Source organism: Suncus etruscus, chromosome 12, assembly GCF_024139225.1.
Source record: "Suncus etruscus isolate mSunEtr1 chromosome 12, mSunEtr1.pri.cur, whole genome shotgun sequence".
NCBI lineage: Eukaryota > Metazoa > Chordata > Mammalia > Eulipotyphla > Soricidae > Suncus > Suncus etruscus.
Window position 1 is genome coordinate 81215072 of NC_064859.1, and position 22745 is coordinate 81237816.

At 41.1% G+C, this 22745-nt stretch overlaps 1 long non-coding RNA gene and 1 other non-coding gene across 2 annotated transcripts in view; one reads left to right on the forward strand and one right to left on the reverse strand.

Moving 5' to 3' along the window:
* The first annotated feature begins 4327 nt into the window (after positions 1 to 4327).
* LOC126024448 (uncharacterized) overlaps positions 4328 to 22745 on the forward strand; it is a 601864-nt gene continuing 583446 nt past the window's right edge. Inside the window, exons 1-2 of the long non-coding RNA XR_007500879.1 lie at positions 4328 to 4347; positions 13393 to 13467. This is a non-coding gene — a long non-coding RNA (uncharacterized LOC126024448). The remainder of the gene's footprint in view (positions 4348 to 13392; positions 13468 to 22745) is intronic.
* LOC126025359 (small nucleolar RNA SNORD22) lies at positions 19675 to 19791 on the reverse strand. Its single transcript, XR_007501370.1, has one exon. It is a non-coding gene; the product is annotated as a small nucleolar RNA SNORD22 (small nucleolar RNA).

Here is a 22745-nt window from a genome sequence, read left to right on the forward strand (position 1 = left end):
TAAGTTAGAAAGGGTAAAAAAGGAGTAATGATGATAGGAGTTAAAGAAGTTAAAGAGAAATATGAACTTATGAAGGGGTATGCAAAAGGGCAGAGTACAAAATGGACATTCTGCATACATAAAAACATAATTCAATGATAGTGAGTACTATTAATGTTTCTTGTGAGAGTACTATTAATGTTTCTTGTGAGAGTACTATTAATGTTTCTTGTGAGAGTATTATTAATGTTTCTTGTGAGAGTACTATTAATGTTTCTTGTGAGAGTACTATTAATGTTTCTTGATTTTGAAAATATAGACTGGACAGAGATTACCAGTGCCAGCCAAACCTCCTCCTGCTAGACTCCCGGCTCCCAGGAAGGAGAGATCCTTCAAGAAGCTGGGAGACCAGAAGTTCAGAGCCCCACCCAGACCCTCCCTAAGGAGCTGCATGGATGATGGGGGAAGGCCTAGGGTACCTTCAAGCTCCACCAAGGGACCCAACTCACCGGCTTGCCCAGGCATGTGGCCCGGGGAAGCCCTGGAGATCTGGAGCAAGGCGGTAGAGGGGCGGTGGGGTTACCCAAGTCCCGCACCCCCACTAGGCCTGGTCAAGCAGGCCTCCGGCATGGCGGGGGCCTGCCAAACCTCCTCCTGCTAGACTCCCCCATTTTTCTTTTAAAAATCTATCTCAGCATCAACCATCATGAAACTTCTGCTTTCTGCATCTTTTAAACCTTTTTTTCTTTCCTTTTCTTGCACTCTGTATGGAAAATATAGATTCCTGGTATATGGGCAATTGGTTGTATTCTATAGATTCTAACTCAAATTTTGGATCCATTTCTCAAATATAAAGAAAAATCAGGTCTTTTCTGTAAAATGAATGAAACTTTTAGAAGATTCTGAATCTGACCATCTTTGTTTTTTTTGTTTTTGTTTTTTTGCCCTTCCCAACCCCAGCAAGTGAATACTTTCTCATAGACCTATTCTGATTTCTTCTAAGCAAAATTACAAAAACTATGTAGTCCAGTCAGGATGATTCCAAGAGAGAGTCATTCATCCATTCGCTCTTTCAAGAATGTTTAGCACATGCGTTTTATTTGACAGGGTCCATGCTGAGTAGGGGAGATCAGACAGGAACCCTCAAGGCAGCCCTGGGGAGTCTGCAGGGTAGAGCAAGCAGATCACCTGTGTCTGAGACCCAGAATGCCTGCAGAAACAGAAATCATGCCTCAAAAGAGGCATGAGTCTGTGGAGGTGAAGGAGGTGGGAGGTACATCAGGGACTGCCTGGTTTTAAGATATAAAGGAGCTCTGATGTTCCCTGACAACTGGCGATGAGTGTTTCTGGGCTAAATCTTTTCTATATAAGTTCCTATTACTTCAATGTTGTTTGATCAAACCTGCTGCAGGGTAGAAGTGGAAAGGGTGTAGACTTGGAGTCAGAACCCTGGGCTAGAAGTTTAATTCTGCCACCATTTTTTCTGTGTGGCCTTGAACAATTCCCTTGAACTTACAGCACTTTAGTTTCTTCCTGTCCAATGGGCACTGTGCCCACCTACGAGAAAGCTGGAGGCAGAAATGGATAGTGTTGACAGAATGCTTTGCCAGGCCCTTTAGCCCACAGCAGCACACGGTGCCATTTCTCACTCGGTGTTGTCTTCAAAACTGCGGTATGCCTGTGACACTGCCCAACGGGTGGGTGGCAACATCATTCCTGCCCTCAGTGATCTGGTGACCTCCCTGACCACGGAAGCAGACAGGTCATTTAAAAAATGTACTTTTTGCATTGACGGTCTTCATGCTAAGCCAGGGGCAGGCATGTCCATTCTGCTCGGAGAGAGCTCTGGGGCAGTAACCCAGAAAGAAGAAGCAGCCCTTACTTTGCCATTCTGTGCCTGGGCAGCTGACAAAAGAATTGTGCAAATGAACCTTTAAATCCGTAAATAGTGCCCCCACAATGCCGGGAAGAATGCAGCGGCGACAAAGGGCAATATTCACAGTTTATCTCAGGGTGATGGATCTGAATGGACGCATGAACACGGGTTTGTTAGAGAAAGAGCGGGCCACAGCCCCCCGCCGGGAACTCAGTGGCCGCAGTCTGCAGTGCAAACAGTCAGTCTAAATCCCGAACAATTAGGGGAAACCAAGCTGCCATTATCTGAACTTCAACTTGTTCTCATGATTGATATGGGAAATGAAAAGTTGTACTCGGCTCCGGGAAGGCTCTAGTTGCCCCCACCACACGCAGGGCCTCCAAGAAGGTACATGATGTATATTTCATACACAGGCCAACCGGCGTGCCCACCACATAGGTCAACCCAGGGCCGGGGGCAGCCCTGCACATTGGCTCATGATCGTGGGGTGCTGGTCTCTCTGATCAGTCTGAATGGCTCTGCAAACCCCAGGTCCTAACCTGAACAAATGATCGAGTTCTCAAAAGTGGTTCTTGGCATGGAAGAGAATATAACTTTGTAGGTGGAGGCTGCTTTCTACATTCACTGCATGCCTGGCTTGCTCTGGTGAGTTAATAATCTTCGTGAACCTCAGTTTTACTGTCTGTCCAGTGGGGATGAATGAGAACACGGCTTTCATGTGCAAACAAGTGACTTGTTAAGTCCAGCTCCTGGAAGCCAATAGGTATCACAATGGGTATGGGTCAGTGAATGACTCAGCAGATGATTTTTACCTTTGTGTGAAGATGACATAGTGGATTACCCAAATGGAGGTGATGGAGTGGCCCAGTTTTCTTCCACTGGCCACTCCTAATGAAATTTTTAGGAGATGCTGAATATATAAAATAGATATACAAGCCACTTATTGATAAAAAAGATCAATGAAAAAAAATGTAAAAGCATTTTAAAAAAAGTTATGGTGTTGTAAGCCACAATTTTAAGAAGTCAAGGTAGGACTTGTCATTACCCTCAGGGACTATTCTCTTGGGACCACCAAGGTACATGTGAACATGCAGTCTTTTGTTGGTTAAACACTAATAAGTCATGACAGTTGACAGAAAGAGTCTGTATTCACTGTGTCGAGTTTGAACCATGCTATGAGCCATTGCTCTGCTTAGAACCAAGGCAGCATTTATGTAAGACAAGGTTGGTCTTTTCTGGCATGTTAGAAATTTTGGCACCTGCAAATCAGAAGAGACAGTTTTCTTCCTAACAGAATATTTTGAGCATTTATTTGTTTGTTTGCATGGTTTTGGGCCACACTCAGCAGTGATCAGGGGTTACTCCTGACTCTGCACTAAATAATTAATAACTCCTGGCAGCCTTTGGGGACCATATAGGGTGCTGGGGATTGAACTAGGATTGGCTGCATGCAAGGCAAGTGTCTACCCTCTGTGCTCTGGCTCTCTGTTTCCAGCTTTTCCAGGCCAGGGTGTGGCTCACTTTCCTTTCAATCTCTCCTGTGTCTTGGGCAAAGGTTGGAATGGCATGATGCTGAGCTGAAGGGAGCCACATGCTGCTGGAGATAGGGGCTGTTGACAAAAGAAGCAGCAGCAGGTGTGTAGTCCTCATAGGTAATGGATTTTTGAAAGGCTAACAAGACTGGAAGTTTCCTATACTGAGCTTCAGAGATAGTAACAATCAAGTTGCAGAAACAGCACCAGCAAACAACACCCATGGGATTTCAGGCTGCCTAGTAACTGAATTATGGAGTTTGTGAAAGGTGAATGTAGGGGTCGATAGACCATCCTGAAAGCAAAAGGAAATTTGAGTTCTACCCTATTAGGCAATAGGGAGTGAAGCTCGTTGATGTACAAGAGAGAGACCACTGGTGCTTGCCCTGGAGAGGCCAACCTAAAGTCCTGCAATGGGGATAGAACAGTAGGCCAGGGGCTACAGCATTTGGGGACTCAGTGAATGCAAAAAAAAAAGTCAAAGGTGACATAGATGGGAATGGCAGAATCCCCAACACTATCCACTGGTTGTCAGAAACATCTATAATCAACCCATCAGCCAAACCATTTCACACACTTAACCTTCCAGGGTAGGAAGTAAAAGTGTGTTTGTTAGAACCATCCAGTCCTTACCACACACAATAATGCACAAGCTCCTCTTCCTTTCACAGAGCAGAAAACTGAGGCTGGGAGAACCAAGTGCCTGCTTGGGGGTCAGTCTGCACTGGGATTTTAAACCAATCTTCCAGAGGAGAAAGCTATACACTTTCTTTAATGCTAACCTCTGGTGAATCTGTTCTGGAGGCTTGCAGGCAATTGCACAAAAAGACCCGCACTGGGGCCACCAGGACATCGGCTGAAACAGAGACTTCCAAGAACCCTCTTCAAAGGGGCCAGAGGCATTCAGCAAGGCCGGGCATTCAGACTGGAAGGATTTCTCCATTGTCTCCACCATCAGAGGTAAGTGACATCTTGAACGCCTCAAGAAGATTAAATAGCCTGGCTCTGTCGGAAAGCTTAAAAAAAAGGGAGGGAGTGAGAGAGAGAGTGAGAGAGAGAGAAGAATGGGTCCAAGTTAGCCATTATAGAGCTGGTCCTTTTTAGTCAGTGAAAGAGCTTTCAAGGAGTGCGATTGGAAGAAGTAGGCCCAGATAAGAAGACAATGACAGCAAGGGAGAGAGAGAACTCAGGGAGGAACCTGGGGCCGGGCACGGTGAATGCGGATTACTGCAGCTTCCAGCCGCCAAAGCAAAGGGGAATCCCGTTCGGGATGAAAATGAGGAATTACTTTTTTTTTTTCCCTTCCCCTCTGAGACTTCAGTTCACTGCGCAGCGACAATGCATGATGGGGGGCACTTGACATGCCCCTCTTCCAGGCCATGTTGGCGCCCCATGTGGGGCCCCTGGGGAACAAGGGCGGTGCAAACCCAAACAAAGCCGATTTTAACCCAATAAACTCACCCCACATTCCCGAATAGAAACAACAAGAGCTGGGGCTGTTGAATATTTGTTCACAGCCCAAATACATGGGATAAATAAGGAGCCTGGATTTGTGGATGTTTAAGCATATGTAAACGCTGTTTTTTTGTTTTTGTTTTTTATTTTTTTAAGAATTTCCTTCCTTCTTTCTCCTATTTCCTTCCTTCTTTCCTATCTTCCTTTCTTTTTTCTTTCCTATCTTCTTTCCATTTTTCCTTTTCCTTCCTTCTCCCCTTTCTCCCTTCCTTCTTCACTCCTTCCCTCCCTTGACTTCCTTCCTTCCTTCCTTCCTTCCTTCCTTCCTTCCTTCCTTCCTTCCTTCCTTCCTTCCTTCCTTCCTTCCTTCCTTCCTTCCTTCCTTCCTTCCTTCCTTCCTTCCTTCCTTCCTTTCTTTTTTACTTTCTTCCTTTTTCTTTCTTTCTTTCTTTCTTTCTTCTTTCTTTCTTTCTGTCTTTCTTTCTTTTTTCTTTCTTTCTTTTCCTTTCTTTCTTTCTTTCTTTCTTTCTTTCTTTCTTTCTTTCTTTCTTTCTTTCTTTCTTTCTTTTCTTTCTTTCTTTCTTCTCTTCTTTCTTCTTCTTTCTTTCTTTCTTTCTTTCTTTCTTCTTTCTTCCTTTCTTTCTTCCTCCTTCCTTCCTTCTTCCTTCCTTCCTTCTCCTTCTTCTTCTTCTTCCTTCCTTCTTCTTTCTTTCTTTCTTTCTTTCTTTCTTTTCTTTCTTTCTTTCTTTCTTCTTTCTTTCTCTTTCTTTTCTTTCTTTCTTTCTTTCTTTCTTTCTTTCTTTTCTTTCTTTCTTTCTTTCTTTCTTTCTTTCTTCTTTCTTTCTTTCTTTCTTTCTTTCTTTCTTTCTTTCTTTCCTCCCTTTCCTTTCCTTTCCTTCCTTTCCTTCTTTCCTTCCTTTTCTTTCTTTCTTTCTTTCTTCTTTCTTTCTTTCTTTCTTCTTTCTTTCTTTTCTTTCTTTCTTTCTTCTTTCTTTCTTCTTTCTTTCTTTCTTTCTTTCTTTCTTTCTTTCTTTCTTTCTTTCTTTCTTTCTTCTCTTTCTTTCTTTCTTCCTTCTTTCTTCTTTCTTTCTTTCTTTTCTTTCTTTCTTTCTTTCTTTCTTTCTTTCTTTCTTTCTTTTCTTTCTTTTTCTTTCTTTCTTCTTTCTTTCTTCTTCTTTCTTTTTCTTTTCTTTCTTTCTTTCTTTCTTTCTTTCTTTCTTTCTTTCTCTTTCTTTCTTTCTTTCTTTCTTTCTTTCTTCCTTTCTTTTCTCCCTCTTTCTTTTCTTCTTTCTTTCTTTCTTCTTTCTCTCTCTTTTTCTTTCTTTCTTTCTTTCTTCTTTCTTTCTTTCTTCTTCTTTCTTCTTTCTTTCTTCTTTCTTTCTTTTCTTTCTTTTTTCTTTCTTTCTTTCTTTCTTTTTCTTTCTTTCTTTCTTTCTTTCTTTCTTTTTTCTTTCTTTCTTTCTTCTTTCTTTCTTTCTTTTCTTTCTTTCTTCTTCTTTCTTTTTTCTTTCTTCTTTCTTTCTTTCTTTCTTTCTTTCTTTCTTTCTCTCTCTCTTTTTTCTGTCTTTCTTTCTCTCTCTCTTTTTCTCTCTTTCTTTCTCTCTCTTTCTCTCTTTCTTCTTTCTTTCTTTCTTTCTTTCTTTTCTTTCTTTCTTTCTTTCTTTCTTTTTCTTTCTTTCCAGTGCAATTCTTTTCTTTTATGAGTGTTTCTTTTATGGTAGTTGTTCTTTCTTTTTCTTTCTTCCATTCTTTCTATTTTCTTTCTTTTCTCTGCCTTTTTTCTCTTTCTTTCTCTCTCTCATTACCTTTCAATGGAGGACAGAGATTTTTGACAGCACTATATAACCTTTTCCACACAGATGGAGGAGTACAATACATAGAAGGATCCTCATATTTGATTGACTTCTGGCAACACAATTTGCTTTTTATTTTTAATTCGTCAAATGAAATGAATCAATAAAAAAACCTATGAAATTAATATTGGTTTATTCAACTTTAAAGAAGCCAGGTGTACAGCATGAGAATGCTTCATGGCAATTAATTTCATCTAAAAGTCTACATTTACTACATCCAAATATCTAAGTCTTTCCGTTCACTACCATGGAATGACTCCAACCCCTTTTAACTGTCTTACTCCTCTGTAGGTTATAGTTTGCTCCTGGTTTATTTTGCTTGTTTTGTTGCTCTATTTTTCACTTATTAATATAATTATATGGTGGTTGTTCTTGTCCCTTTAACTTTACAGTTAGCATTATTCCTTGTTTTTGCAAGTGGTAAGTCTTCATCTTTCTATAACAGATGGGTAGGGTTACCTTTTTAAGCCCAGAAGTACCCCTTCTGAAATCAGGCTCACTCTTCTCCTTAAAAAAGATACATGATGGATGAAATATATGCTAGCTTCTGCATACTGCACAGGGGCCTCCAATGCACTGCTCTGGGGCTTGATTTTTGGGCAATAACACTGACTCCTTAGAACAGTTGTGAAGATAAAATGGAGAAAGTTACCCAAGGTGCTTACACTCTTGAAAAATTGCTGGGGTGAACAGAGTTTCTAAAGAAACACAAGAGTCTTTGGATGGAAGAATTGAATCTGCTTATTAAATGCAGTATCCACCAAGCCATGATAATTCATCCACAAAAATGGGACTATTCATGGAATATTTAACATTTAGAAAGGACCTGAAGAAGACTCTTAGAGCCGAATCTGACATGTGGTAAGGTTTCATGGAGCCAGTAGTTCTTTTAAATGCTTTTTTGGCTAAGGAGCAAGTGGAAAGAGGCAAGTGGAAGTGAGAGAAAGGGAACCAGTCAGGAGGGAAGAGGTGCTGAAGGAAAAGTTTGAAGATTCTCAGTTGTGAAGCCATTCCCTAAGAGTCCTTAATGCAGGAAACCAGGCTTTGAATGACTTCCTGAGGGTAAGAACCAGGGATGGAATTTGAATACCTTTGCAGTTCCCCCTTATCCCACCTCCCTGACTGGTCCTCTGTGATCTTTCCTCTTCATGGAAAGATCCTGTGTCCCTTCTTGACTCAGATATAGCAGAGCATACTCTGTCAGAGACTAGAGACAAAAAGAGTATTGCCATTCCAATTTAATATGTGACCTCAGTAAATTGTGAAAGATTCTATTTGTGGAGATAATTTTCCCCCAAATACCAGCACTTCATGTTAAGCAGGACTTTCCCCTTATTTTAGCTGTTTTCAGCAGAGTTATTAGCTTTCTGCTTGGCTCCATGTGCCTTTTTTCAAAAAGCTTGTTTGCTTGCTTTTCTTTATTAATAAAAATTTATAATGGTAAAGAATATTAGTCTTATAACCAGAGGGTTTTGAGCACTCATTATATAGAAATACACCTTAACTTTAAAATATTTCCACTGGTGAAATTTTTCATGTAAAACTTTTATTGCGCTTGATATTACAGACGCAAGTTAAATAGCTTAAGTCCATGTACTGCATTTTTGGATTTTGTAGCTAATAACTGCCAAAGTACTCTGTCTATAGCACCTACAAATTGAATACAATGAAAGTAGTTCACTTAGACATTTTATAGGATATGATCTATCACTATTAACTCATTACTCCATGATTTGGGCCCTATTCCTATAGAGTACAATCTTTTATAGAATGATTATGGGAAAGAGACCACAATAAAGCACTATTTCAGGAAAGAAAAGGGCAAACAATAAAGAGGGGATCACTACTGTCTTAGGTGGATTGACACAAAAACAAATACTATGTATGGTTTTGATGTTGCCTCTTGCTACCAAGGTGTTTAACCATGAGATTTTCTATCAAGAGGATATGTAGCTATGCTCCTCTATAGGCAAAGGAAAATTTGAATGTCCTTGGGAATGACATCTTCAAGGAGACCACACTGCCACTTAATTGTGATGGTAATATGGCTAAGTCCAAGACAGGGTGAGACCAGCTGTCAGGTTGGAATGCGAAATTATGATATTTGTTTGTATTTACATTAGTCTTCATGCATTATTCCTTTTTTTTTTTTTTTTTTTTTTTTGGTTTTTGGTTTTTTTGGATTTTGGGCCACACCTGGTGACAATCAGGGGTTACTCCTGGCTATGGCTCAGAATTGCTCCTGGCTTGGGGGACCATATGGGACGGCTGGGGATCGAACTGTGGTCTGTCTTATGTTATCGCTTGCAAGGCAGACGCCTTACCACAAACGCTACAGCCCCGGCCCCCATGCATTATTTCTTATTGGATCATTGTATATAGTGTTTTGGATAGGGCTGAAAATCTGGATATTCCACCTTCCAGGTCTGACAGTTTTCCCCTTAGATAAAAGGTTTGATTGAATAGGAATAAAGGTCCTTCCCTTTCATTTTCATTATTTATTTATTATTTATTTATTTATTTATTTATTTATTTATTTATTTATTTATTTATTTATTTATTTATTTATTTATTTGTGTTTTGGGCCACATCTGGCCCAAAGAAGTTGCTCCTGGCTATCTGCTCAGAAATAGCTCCTGGCAGGTACAGGAGACCATATGGGACGCCGGGATTCGAACCAACCACCTTGGGTCCTGGATTGGCTGCTTGCAAGGCAAACGCCGCTGTGCTATCTCTCCGGCCCCTCCCTTTCATTTTCTGAGGCTCCAGGAAGCAGTTGGATTTTTGTAGGCCAGCTAATCTGAGTGTATGGTAATGTGGGAACTCTTTTAAAACCTTTTTTCATTACATGCATGCATGTGTGTGTGTGTGTGTGTATGTGTGTGTGAGAATTATTTTCCAGACTGTCCTCTGACCGAAGACCTGCAGCTTGACAGCATGACCAGGGGTAAAACCCAAGGGATAATTCAATACTGGATGACTTGCTACCTCAAGATAAAGCTGACCAAATTGGAAGAGACCCTGCAAAGGGCATTTGATCAATGATCAATGCTAGGAAAAGACACAGCATTGTCCCCTCTCCTCCCACATATTCACAATCTGATAATTTTATATTCCTCAGTGGAGAAATTTTGATCTCTAGATTGTTTGGAAGTTGCCAGGCTTTAGGATCTACCCCATGCTCCACGTTGAATGTTATTTTTTCCTCCACCATTTATGCATGTGTGTATCATTGTTTTCTTACTTGATTGAAATTTATCTCTCAACTAACAGAATTCCCATCTGCATCTTCTGAGCCTTTCATTCCTGGAGAATAATGTAGCTTTGCTAATATCCACTCATTCTATATTGCTCTGAAAATCATTTTGGCCTGGATTTTCTCTCACTATCCATGTGTTCTACTAATGTCTCCATCAGCATTGGAAGGAGTCTTCTCTATCTCTCTAGGAAAAATTCTCTGCAAATTAGAGACTGGATAGACATATACATATATATAATTTTTTTAGGGGGGATGCATTCTTGGAAGAACTTGAAGTATCTGCTGGTTGTTACATTCTAGCTGCAGTGGAACATTTTGGTTTAGAGAGTTTTTATATGATCTTTAGTTACTTTTGTGCACATACAATATTTTCATTGCATGGGATCTCCCAATCAATGCTTAGGGGTCCTGGTGGGAGTCTGCTCTTAGAAATTTCTGGCAAACCAACTAAGCTGGACAGTTCAATGTGATTCTCCAGGATGTGGAACACTTTAGGATTTGCAGTCCTGATAAACTACTGGGACCACCCTGGTAGTGCTTGGGTGCTTTCAAGGCAACTCCTGACTCCTCCATACCCCCATTTTTGGGGATCATTTGGTGATGGATCCTAGTACATAAAAGACATGATCCCCTGACTGTTGAGGCTATCTCCCCTAGCCCCCCAGGCTTTCTTTCTTGCTGGAAGCTTTTCAAAAATAAGTATTTTATTCTGCTGCTTTACAAATCATTTTCTTCAAACTCCTTTGGTTTGTCTTGAAAGAGCTCATTACTTGCCTTCTCATGCTTCATTTCAATTTCCCAGTCTCCATGCTGGCTTCACCAGCAACAGCAGTCCATTTGCTCATCTGTAGCAAATGTTTACTTAGAGGGCTTGATCTGATCTTTGTGGATAAGAACATGGTCCTGTTTGTCTTTAATATGTTTACCAATTCTTCCCTTCTTCCATTTGGAGCTTCTTGTGAAAATCAGCATTATGCCCCAACCCCCTTTTAATGAAGATGGGTATTTTCCTTTAACTCCTCTAGTCATGCTCTTCAGTTCTTCTCCACACCTCTTATGGGTTTGGAAGGATGTGAAGGTGGCAGTCACTTCACTGTTGGATTTACTTTTTCACAGGATTGAAGCTTGCTTATGATGTGTGCCTCAGCCAAACATGTTTTCAACACTTTCATTTCTCATCTGAATCTTTCTTTGAAGATCAAGTAGAGAACTGTTTTTTCCAGTTCATTATTTATGGTTTTCAGATTTGCTGTTCCTGCTAGTTTGTCTTGGGTCTGACTTTTTTTTTTGTTTTTGTTTTTGTTTGTTTTCTGGGTCACACTCGGCAGTGCTCAGGGGTTACTCCTGGCTTTATGCTTAGAAATCGCTTCTGGCAAGCTCAGGGGACCATATGGGATGCTGGGGTTCGAACCACTGACCTTCTGCATGCAAGGCAAATGCCTCACCTCCATGCTATCTCTCCAGCCCAGGTCTGACTTTTGTTGACTTAAGGTCTTTAAAATCTCACGGTAAGCAAATCTCTTCAGAATGTGATATCTTTTCTAGAGGAGGATAGAAGTCACTGTTTAATTATATCTCTACTTGGAGAGTCACACACAGTTTTGAGCAATAAAATCTCACAACAGCTGTCCTCAACCACATCATTGTGGGGATCTGGGTCTGTGCTAAGGTTCTTCACCCATTCTCTCTCAGTACTGCCCCACCTGGTATGGGACATACATGGGAACATACTGCAGAGTATCCAGAACTGTATGAATGCAGGGACTGTATCACCTGCTGGCTGCAACAGATGCCAGAATTTCTCAGTGAGTGTCTGCTCAGACCTGCCTCAGTGCTTGGCAACCAAGGCATATCCCAACAGAGATGAAGCAGGAGTAGAAAAAGCAGCATCTTAAACTATCACATATTTGATTCCACAAGGAAATGACCATATATACATGAGGTTCTGGAGTTGGCTCTGCTATCCAGAGGGAATGGCTGGTATGACTGATCACTTTACATCTCCCCTGGCTGCCCCATATGATGTCATCTTGTCTTCTTACATTGGGACTCTCCTGGGGCCCTTTTTGAAAGTTTCTAGTTGGAGGATTTGTGGGCCTGGCACTGTCCACTCTTCCCCTACCCCCTCCTTTTTTGGCAACTGCGCTGACATTTCTATAGCATAATATTTTAAGTATTTTGGAGTGAAGAATTTCTTGCATTCAGTACATTCCTGGCATGATACAACAACTTCTGCAACATATATATTATTCCAAAACATTTCTTATTATCCTCCAAAAAAGCTCTTTAGGCAACCTGTTCTCTTCTTCCCTTATCCTCCTGAGAACCACTGATATGTGATCTGTTTCACTATATTAACCTACTTTGAACATTTTATAGAAATAAAATCAAACAATAGGTAAAATTTGGGGATAAGCTTTTTATCTCTTAGGATCTTATTTTTGAGATTCATTAATGTTGCTGCACATATTGATACTTTCATTCCATATTGTCCCATGGCACAGCATGTCATATTATCACTTTATTTAATTATTGATGGTTGTTTGAAAGGTTTCTACCTTTGAAATATTGTGACTAGTGTTGCTATGAAGTGTTAACGTTATTTGCTTGAGTACCTGTTCACAGTTTGGGGATATGTTTCTACGAATATACTAACTGGGTGAAACTGGGGCAACTGCTGAGTGATATGATAGATTTATGTCTAATTTGTTGGGCGAACCACAAAACTATTTTCTGTAGTGGAAGTACCAATTTATTATCCTACCACCAGCAATCTGTACAGTTTTTCAATCTCTCTACATCCTCACCCACACCTACTATTTTCCATTTTTCAAATTTCCTAGGAAATGTGCAGCAGCCCTTCATTGTGGTTTGAATTTGCATCTCCTTAATGACATAATGATACCATGCATCCTTTCATGCTCATGTTGGTCATTTGTAGATCTTTGGGGGGAAAAATAGCAATTCAATTGTTTATATATTTTAAAAATAGGTTATTTGTTTATTTATTTGTAAAACATTTTAGGCTATTTTCTAAATTTTTAAAAAAGGTTATTTTATTTATTTTTTTTTTTTTAGGAGCACTGATCTTGCCAGGGCTTACTTCTGTCAGTGCTCAGGGGACCACATGTGGTATTGGGGACTGAATCCAAATTGGCTGCATCTAAGGCACATACCTTATCTGCTGTACTACCTGTCTGATTTATTTTCTAGATTTTGATAATGCCCTCTGATGCAAAAAAAATTGAAATTTGACAAAGCTCATTTTTTTTTTACTTTGTTGCCCATACTTTTGGTATCATACTCAAGAATTTATTACCAAGTTCAGAATCATGAAGATTTATCCCTGTCTTGTTCTAAGCATTTATAATTTTAACTTTTTAAGGTTATGAAGCAGTTGAAGTTAAATTTTACATATGGCATGTTTTTTCTTTTTAGGAACAAGATGAATGTTGCAGCCTTTATTCAGACATGGCAGAGAGCAAGAACAAAGCTGAACTGCTTAATGGTTGTGTGTGTGTGTGTGTATGTGTGTGTGTGTGTGTGTCTATGAACATGCATATGGGGAAATAGGAGAACCCTCAAGTGGCTGCTTCAGGGGCCCTAGCTGGGATACCCATGCTACTCAGCAGTGGTGAGGGCTTCCAGGGCCATACCTGGCAATTCTCCATGAACCAAAGTTTGAAACATGCTAGGCATGCCTCCTAACCATTGTACTATTTCTAAATTCTTGTTTTTATTTATTTGTTTTTGTTTTGGGGCCACACCTGGCAGTACTCAGAAGTTACTTTTGGCTCTTTGTTCAGAAATTACTCCTGATAGGTTCAGGGTCCATATGGGATACCAGGGAACAAACCCAAGTAGTCCATGTGCAAGACTACTTGCTGTGCTATCGCTTTAGCCCCTCCCAATTCATGTTTAATGGCTTTTTAAAACTCAGTCCTGGGACTCAGAAAGTGGTCAATGGTTCTACACATGCCTTATATGTATGAGGCCCTGGGTTTCACTATCAAACAAGCAAAAATAAATAAGTAAGCAAATAAGTGAACAAATACAAGTCATCTTCACTGTGGTATATGATGTCTTGACATCTACTGGTTTGCTCAGATTTGTCAATGGAGCAGTAAGTTTTCTCATCTTTGGGCCGTCAAGGAAGACCCCACCAAGTGGCAGGAAAATTGAATCTTTTACAGCAGAGGGAAACTGGTGATTAGAAACAATGATACTAACTACTCCACATACCTTGAAAATTATAATAGAGGAATCAGAAAATTAGAATTCAGAGTACAAAGATATTATTTAGTGGAAACCTACAATCACTAAGTGTTCAGTTCCAAAATCTGTATAAGAATTGATTATCGGGGCCGGAGAGATAGCATGGAGGTAAGGCGTTTGCCTTTCATGCAGGAGGTCATCGGTTCAAATCCCGGCGCCCCATATGGTCCCCCGTGCCTGCCAGGAGCAATTTCTGAGCCTGGAGCCAGGAATAACCCCTGAGCACTGCCGGGTGTGACCCAAAAACCAAAAAAAAAAAAAAAAAAAAAAAGAATTGATTATCTAGTCAATTAATATTTGAACTGCTGAGACCAGAGGACTTTTTTTTTTTAACTTGAATTGCCTGTTTTAGAAAATAAGCACAGTAATCCCTAAGCTATATGTATCAGATAGAACATGTCTCAAAAGATCCAGCACATACTTGTTATCCAGACATTAACATTTTTGTATTAAAACACATGACTTGCCATGAAAGTTAAAAGTCTCACATTAATCCACATTGACTTTGGATCAGACTGTGAGCCAAATGAGTTTAAGTTGAGTCAATTCTTGCTGCCAAATGAGTTCAGAGCAATAGTTAACATCAAAAAAACAAACAAATGAGCACATAGACTGAAAAACAAGCCCACTTAAAAAATGTTCTTTTGGAGTTGGAATTACAATGAAGAGATTGTTGCTTTGGCTTTTGGAGATTCTGACATATTTGTGAAAATAATTTAGGAGGAAGCAATCACCAAGCATATACCTTCTTCCCAGATTTTTTTAGGTAGTAATCAGACAAGGTTTTTGTAAACAGCAGGTTGAATTCTGAAACACTCCTATTCTTGGGTAATATTTGTCTATGTTTAGAGAGCCCTCAGTGGCCATATGTTGGTGTTCTATGAAGTGAATATTCCTTGCATGCACAAAGAACTCTGTGAAAGGATATTTAGGGAGACCCAAGAAATTTGTGGCAGGTTCTCTGCTTTCCTGACCCTTCTGATCTTGCCAGGGAACAGAGTGGGCCAAAGAAATTGTTGCAGTTTGTTTGATGCTGTGTGACTGATTGTTCAGAGAAGAGTCGGAAAGGTGAGCACCCAGTTCTGTCGGAAGGGTGGGGAGACCTTGGTTTGGTAAGGGACTGGTCTCTCAGCATTCAGGGGTTTACAATCTCCATGGCATTGGTCTGCAGGTAGAAAAGTGAAGTCAGTGCCTTGTGCATACAGCAACGACCATGGAGAAGAGAGCTAGTTGTGCCATCAGTCAAATTGAAAGTCCATTAGTCTATTTTCAACAATGCCGGTTGGAGCATCTCTTGATAACAATCTCTTTCTAGCAGCATTATTATACAGCAAAAGTTGTACTTGTTAAAAAGTTTAGTTAAAATGTGCTTCCTTGAAATTATGTCTAGGCAGGTCACTTGGTACACCATCATGGGAAAGAGCCAACGTTATTTTTGACCCTAGGGGAAGGGAAGAAGGTATTGTGTAGAAAAGTATGGTTTATCAAGCAGATGAACATGTGAGCCGTGTCCACAGTGGGCATGTGGATGAAATCCACAGATGCAGCATAGGAGCATGGGAAGGACTGAGGTAGAAATAATGACAAGAATGGATCTCAAAGGATCTCATGGAATGAAGGAAGCACAGATGTCAGTAGACACACTAAAGGTTATTTTTGTTATGATTGTGTATGTCAAGTATGAAATATATGATGGGAAGTCACACCCAGTAGTGCTCAGGACTGAATTGGGGTTTACCAGTACAAGGCAATCATCTAGTACTATTTCTCTGGCTCTTACATAATTTTAAGCAAGTTAGGATATTACTGTATTTGGTTTTGAGTCTTCACAAGCAATTTCTCTTTAAAAATATTTTTGTGGCTGCATATTAATCCATTAAATAGCTATATCATAAGTGTTTACCAATCCCCTACCTATGGACATTTAGATTTTTTTAATTTTTTAATACTAAAATGAAAGAGATGGTAACATCCTATTCATGCCTCTTAGATTTGTGTCTTTGAACGTATTTCTAGAAGAAAAATGACTGGATCAAAAACAAAAATTTATTTAACTTTATTGATACTAGTTAAAACACTTTTCTGAATGCTGTGCTATTTTTTTAATTATCTACATCCAACACATAAGAACACCTGTTTCTTCATATTCTCATGACCAAAGAATGATAATTTGAAAGAGAAATTGGCATTTTAAAGGCTTAAAAATGACATTTATTGACTTTTCTTTGATGTTTGAAGTAAAAGAATTTTCAGATGTTTGTTTACCTTTTGTACTTTTTTGCAAGTTTCTCATTTCTATTGCCCAATTTTATGGGATTCTTTCTCTTATTTGTTTAGATAAAGATGACATGCATATCTTGATAGCTGCTTTAAAATGTTTTCCAGTTTTGTATTTGTGTTTTGATGTTATGGATGTTGTAATGTAAATATTCAGATGGTAGCCTTAACAATATTTAACATCTATGCTTGGAGTGGTAAAGAGGTTTGGGAGAGGGAAATGACCTAAAGATAATGGATGGGTTTCTGCTTGTACACTGTGGTGATAGGATAGTTAAGTGTTCAGCTTATTCAAGCAGTTTAAAGAAGCATGTGATAATATGGACATGCCATTGACACACCTCTACTCAGAGATCTAAAAAATGTTGGGCATCACAATGAACTTTTCAGGATAACTTGGACCAAAGATGTTTTTTGAAAGAATGAATAAAGAGTGTGTGTGTGTTTGTGTGTGTGTGATGTAGTCCTGAGGATCAAAACTAGGACCTCACACATGCAAAAGGAGTACTCTATCCATGAGCTAATAGATAACTCAACTTAGAGATCAGCAGAGAATTCTGGAAAAAAAAACACAATCTGTTAAGATTAGGCTCTAAACTGAACCTAGGTCTGCTGACTCTCATTTTCAGTACTTCTTCCAGAAAATGAAGTGGATTTGGTGATGCTTGTGAAGAACTCAAATCGAGGAAGATTTTTCAACTTGAATGTATATATTATTTTAAATTCTGATCTTCAAAGTTCCTATACTCTAACTGGCTCTCCATTCCCAAAGGGAGGCAGGGGATATTTTGGATATCTTAAGCCAATCTCAGAAGTTGATAGAGGAATTTATCAAGCGTATATTGAAACAAATGTTCTTCATAGGCAAGTATTCATTTAATCTTTTCTACAAGTGGTACTAATATAGCATAATTGACTTTTCCTTACACGAGATTAATTAATAGGCATCAATATGATAGGAAGATTAACAAGGTACAGAGCAATTAAAACCTTCCACAATGAATTCTCATTCCTTTGCATTTCTCTCACCCAGGGAGAAAAATTGACACCCCAAACATCACATGCCCAAACTCTTCCTGTGTGAACAGAAAGATTCCTTTCCTCCTTCTTCTGCTTTGTGAGATGGCAAAATCAGATGAGGCCATGAAATTTTATTTGACAGTATGCTTCGAATTTGGTTTTGCTGGCCTTAAACTGCTCCCTACCTGGTAAATCTTACAATAACTGCTTTTTCCTTGGGACTGGATGCTTTTTAAAGGTATTTGTAATGGAGAATTTGCAGTACTGTGTGGTGGGGGCAAGGAATGTGTCTGCCAAGGGAATGTCAATCTCTTTTTCATCCTGCTGTCCCTCAATACCCCCTCTCCCTTCATGAGAGCTATTCCCTGAAGCCACAGGGTGCTAGAGAACAGAGGCAAGGGACTTTGTGCAGGCACTGGCCTTACAGATGGTCTAGTTGGGAGGTGCTATGCTTTGTACCCTGTACATCATGCAGGGGGGCTGCCCTGCACAGGCGTACAGACAGGGGATCAGAGCCTGTGCTTCCTTGCATGCTGGGCATTGGTAGAAAAAGTCCCAGCCTGGATTGTACTCTGAGCTTCCTCTCCACTGTGGTGTGCTGTGAAGGAGTACAACTGAGGTGCAGAGAGTAAAAGGACTGATTTGAGATCTCAGCAGTTAAGAGGCAGAACCTGGGAATCAGCCCAGACTCATGGCTTCACAAACCAAAGGCTCGGTACCCAGAGAATTCATTTGCAGCCATCCCTACATAATTCTCAATTTCTGGCTGACTATTTCTCTTTGGGTTTACAAATAGCTGTTATTAATTTCTTGAATGCAGCATGTAGTGCTGGGACTCTGATATGTTCATTTCCTCGGTGTGATTTCTCTTTGCTCTTGCATCCAGAGCAATTCTATTTTCCTTCTCAAAGGCATACAGGCGGGGAGAGAGAAGTCCTGAAGAAATACTTGAGTGCCCATGGGATCATGTATCGGGGGTTGGGCGGCCTTGGCTGGGACTGAGGGGTGAGGCCAGGCCAGCTGGCTGCTTTGGGGACCGCCAGCCCTGCTGGGGCCTCTCGGCGTTGCCTGGAAACCCTGCAACAATGCCTCCCAAGAAGCCCCGCGCTGATCTTTTCTGAAGTGGCAGCCCCTTCAATTATTTTATTTCCATTATATTATGTTAATTAAATCAGCAAAAAGAACAGAGCACATGCATGTCCCAAGTGGAGTGGCTACGAAGGGTTAATGGGAATGGCCTTGGCTGCTACTGGGTGAGCAGAAGCAGCTGGTGGTAGTGGTGAAGATGGAGCTCTATTCCAACTGGCCCAGTAGTGGGGATCAGGGGGTGCACAGGAACCTCAGGATGCGTGCCCTGGGTGTCTGTAGCTGTCCCAACTCCTGGATGTCTCCAGGGCGCTTGAATTGGGGAGATGGGCAGAGGTGTTCTTTGACTCTTGAACTAGTGAGTAGAGCAATTAGAATTGATAAAAGTCACTAGGCCTCAGCTAGTTGGTGGAGCCAAACGGCCTTGTATATCCATCATTGAATATCTCAGGCAAAGGTTTAGAAAGCATGAAAGCATTTTGTTTTTGCTTTTGTTTTTTGTTTCTTTTGGGCCACACCTGGTGACACTCAGGGGTTACTCCTGTCTATGCACTAAGAAATCATTTCTGGCTTGGGGGACCAGATAGGACACTGGGGATAGAACCGTGGTCCGTCCTAGGCTAGCGCTTTCAAGGCAGACGCCTTACCATAGTGCCACCGCTCCTGCTCCAACATTAGAGCATTTTTTACAATAAAATGGAATGCCAAAATGCACCAAATATTAATGGAGTAACAGTGGGGCCATCTTTGGAATGGCACCAACTTGGAAAACGAGCACCTTCAAGCACCCAACCCTTACCCTTGGGTCCCATTTTTCTTTCATTTTTCTTTTTAAGGTCCAAACATAGCCCTTTTATTTAAAAAGGCTGTAATATTTGTATCGAACTCAAACAGCTACATTTGTGCTAGAAAAAAACTTTAAACGTCTTTTTGATTTCCTCCAATAGTTGGGTTCTATTAGATGTATCTGGCTCTTCTTTAATCCTAGAAAAACATACACACAATTGACTCTTCAGGAAGTTGTACATTTTTCCCTTTGTGGAAGAATTTTAGAAATCCTAAGTTTCTCAGTTTCTTTTGGGATAAATTTTCTCTTTCACCCACGGCTGTCCTAGTGAGATCACCTTGATAGGAACTGGGACTGGGACAGGTCAGACAGGTGAGTTCTCTTCACTGGAAATTGGAGATTTCTGAAGTTGAAAACAGAGGAAACTTTCTGGCCCCAGTGTACTTGTCATTACAATGGGCATACATATTCTAGATGGCTTGCTAAGCTCCTTAGATTTCAGAAATGACATTCTCTAAGTCAGTAGCAAGGTCTTCTGAGACAGTGATGGACTTTGGTGTTTATGTGTTGGGGAAGGGATCTGTGGGGGACAGCGAGGCTGTTTCAGTTACTGCTCAGAGTAGCACCTTTTGTTCTGGCCTCCTGTAGTAGAGAGTGAGGCTGCTATGTTAGACAATTACTTTATATTTATGCACTATTTTTTCTTTCTGCAGGAGCTGGAGACCTTCAACCCAGTTCTGGTCTGTCTCCTATTCACTGTGAGGCTATGACTAGACCCTCCCTTCCCTGGCCCTGGCTGCTTCCTCTATCAATGCAGACCCTCCCGCCGGTGACGGCTTCGACTTCCAGCAGCTGTGGCACCCTTTCATTTGAATACCATCAACAAAAATAGCAGTGCAGCGCCTTATGTTTAAAAGACGACTGAGCAATTACTCTAAAGTTTATTTCCTGCTCCCTTGCCTTTCCAATATTGCAAATCTCCTTGGTTTGAAAATTAAGTTGTAAATGAGATTTGAGCTCCCCATCATTTACTTTGTTCTCTCTCCAAGAGAAAGAGTTGAATAACCAGTTCAAAGAAAATGTACACATAACTGAAATTCAAAGAGGGTTGGAGGGACTTGCTTTCTCTTAATCTTGGTTACTGGGCTCGCCATCTGATTAACCTTCCCTGGGCCCCACTGTGAAAGTGTGAGTCTTTCCTCCAACACTTTTACAATGATCCCCCCTCAACCAACACTCTTACTAACTTCCCCTCATCCAGCACTCAAAAAGATCCTTCCGCAGGTCAAATTTCCTTTGTGGTGCTGAAATCTCCCAGAATTCCCATGGCAGAGGTGGTTCAACTACACTGAAATTCTCCTGGGGATGGGCAGTTGCTTTCCTGAGAGGGCAACCAATCATTCGTTATTTCAACAAGCATGTGCAGACCCCATGTGAGGGCAAGACTTAGGGCTCAGCACCATCGCTGTGAATCTAGAAGATTCCTCTGATGAGATATTCTCAAGCCAGGGTCAGCCTGTTTGGTCTCTGAACAGCTGTGATTGCTAGAAAACTTAGCCTTTACTGACCTGGATAAGTCTCCTCTAAACTAGAAAGATGGGGTAATTACAAATGAGGACATGGGGGGCAGTAAAGGAAGGCAGGTTTAATAATGAGGCCAGGTTGATAGGCATGAGCTGGGCCTGGGAAATACAGGCTATCATCCTCTGTTCTTGATAAGGAGTATGGGTCTCTGGGTCCATGCAGAGTATGCTCCTATGCTCCTCTACCTGTTAGCCCTTCTGAAGTTCGACCCCTTTACTGTCTGCTGAGTTCTTCTGCACCTCTTTGGCCCAGACTCAAATCCTCCCCAGGGCTCCCGCTTTCTTTGCAGCCCAGCATGAGCTCTCTGTCCAGCATGTTCAAGATTCTCTGTTGGTAGTTGATCTGACCCCAGTTGAGTTGAAAGTTGAAGGAGCTTTGGTCTTGAGTGAAGTAGAAGGAAGAAAGTTGAATGTTGAACCAGATATGTTTTAAAAGCCCGGGGTTCATACAAAAATTAAGAATGGGGTTGGGGCCTGGAGAGATAGCACTGCGGCGTTTGCCTTGCAAGCAGCCAATCCAGGACCAAAGGTGGTTGGTTCGAATCTTGGTGTCCCATATGGTCCCCCGTGCCTGCCAGGAGCTATTCCTGAGCAGACAGCCAGAATTAACCACTGAGCAACGCCGAGTGTGGCCAAAAACAAAAACAAAAACAAAAACAAAAAAACAAAAAAGAATGGGTTGAGAGCAGATTCTATTATGGTGACCCTGCTTCATGCTGTGCACGAAAATCTGAGCCCAAGCAAGTACAGAAGGAATAAAAAAAAAATAGGGTTTTCTGATATTTCTCAAGTTCAGGAAACTTAGGACACATGTCTGTGAGGTTAACACTTTTAAGCTGTCAGCCTAGGGGCCATATACCATTGTTCATCATGCAGTCAATCAACAAACAAAGAGAGACAGACAGTTCTTGCAGTGTACGTAGAGGACAGCACCCTGCTCTTGGGGAAGCTCAGTAGGAGTAGTATGTGAACTCCTAACCTGGGCCACAGGGGAATGCATGGATGAAGTTTCTAACTTACTCTTCAAGAATATTAGTGTGATACCTTACAGGAAACACTAATTAAACCTAGTGGCAGAGGATAAATAAAACTTTCTTTGAGGGAAAGAGAAGGGAAGGGAAGGAAATGGGAGGGGAGGATAAGAGAAAGAAGGAGAAAGGAAGAAAGGGGAGGCCATGCCAGGCTGAGGAAACAGCATGTGGAAGACACCAGAGGCAAGAGGCCTTAAGAGGAGCATGTTTTCTGGGGGTGGGGGGAGTCACAGAGGGGGCATCCATCAATTCTCAGTGCTTACTCCTGGCTCTGTGCTCAGGAATCACTCCTGGCAGGCACAGGGGACTTATGGGGATGCTAGAGATTGAACATGGGTTGGCCTACCATATGCAAGGCAGATGCCCTACCTGCTGTACTATTGTTTGAATCTCAATGTCTGGGGGCTGTTTGCAATAGGAGATGGGAAGGACCCACAGGTGGACTTTGAAAGACATGGGCAGGTGAGCCTGGGGGGACCTGGATGTGGACAGAGCACCTTGCCAGGTGGAACACTGGTGGGTGGACTCGAATGGCCCTATCATTAATTAAAGGGAGCCTCAGCATGAAGCACAAATGAGAAAAGGCTTTGAATTGAGAGACGTGTTTTTTTTTTTTTTTTAACGTTGTTCAGCTGCCAGCTGACTACGCGCTGGCAGAAACGGCAAGTGATACTTAGCTCCCTTTAAGCTCCATTAATCTGCCCATTGCTTTCTGCTTCAAATTCCACTTCA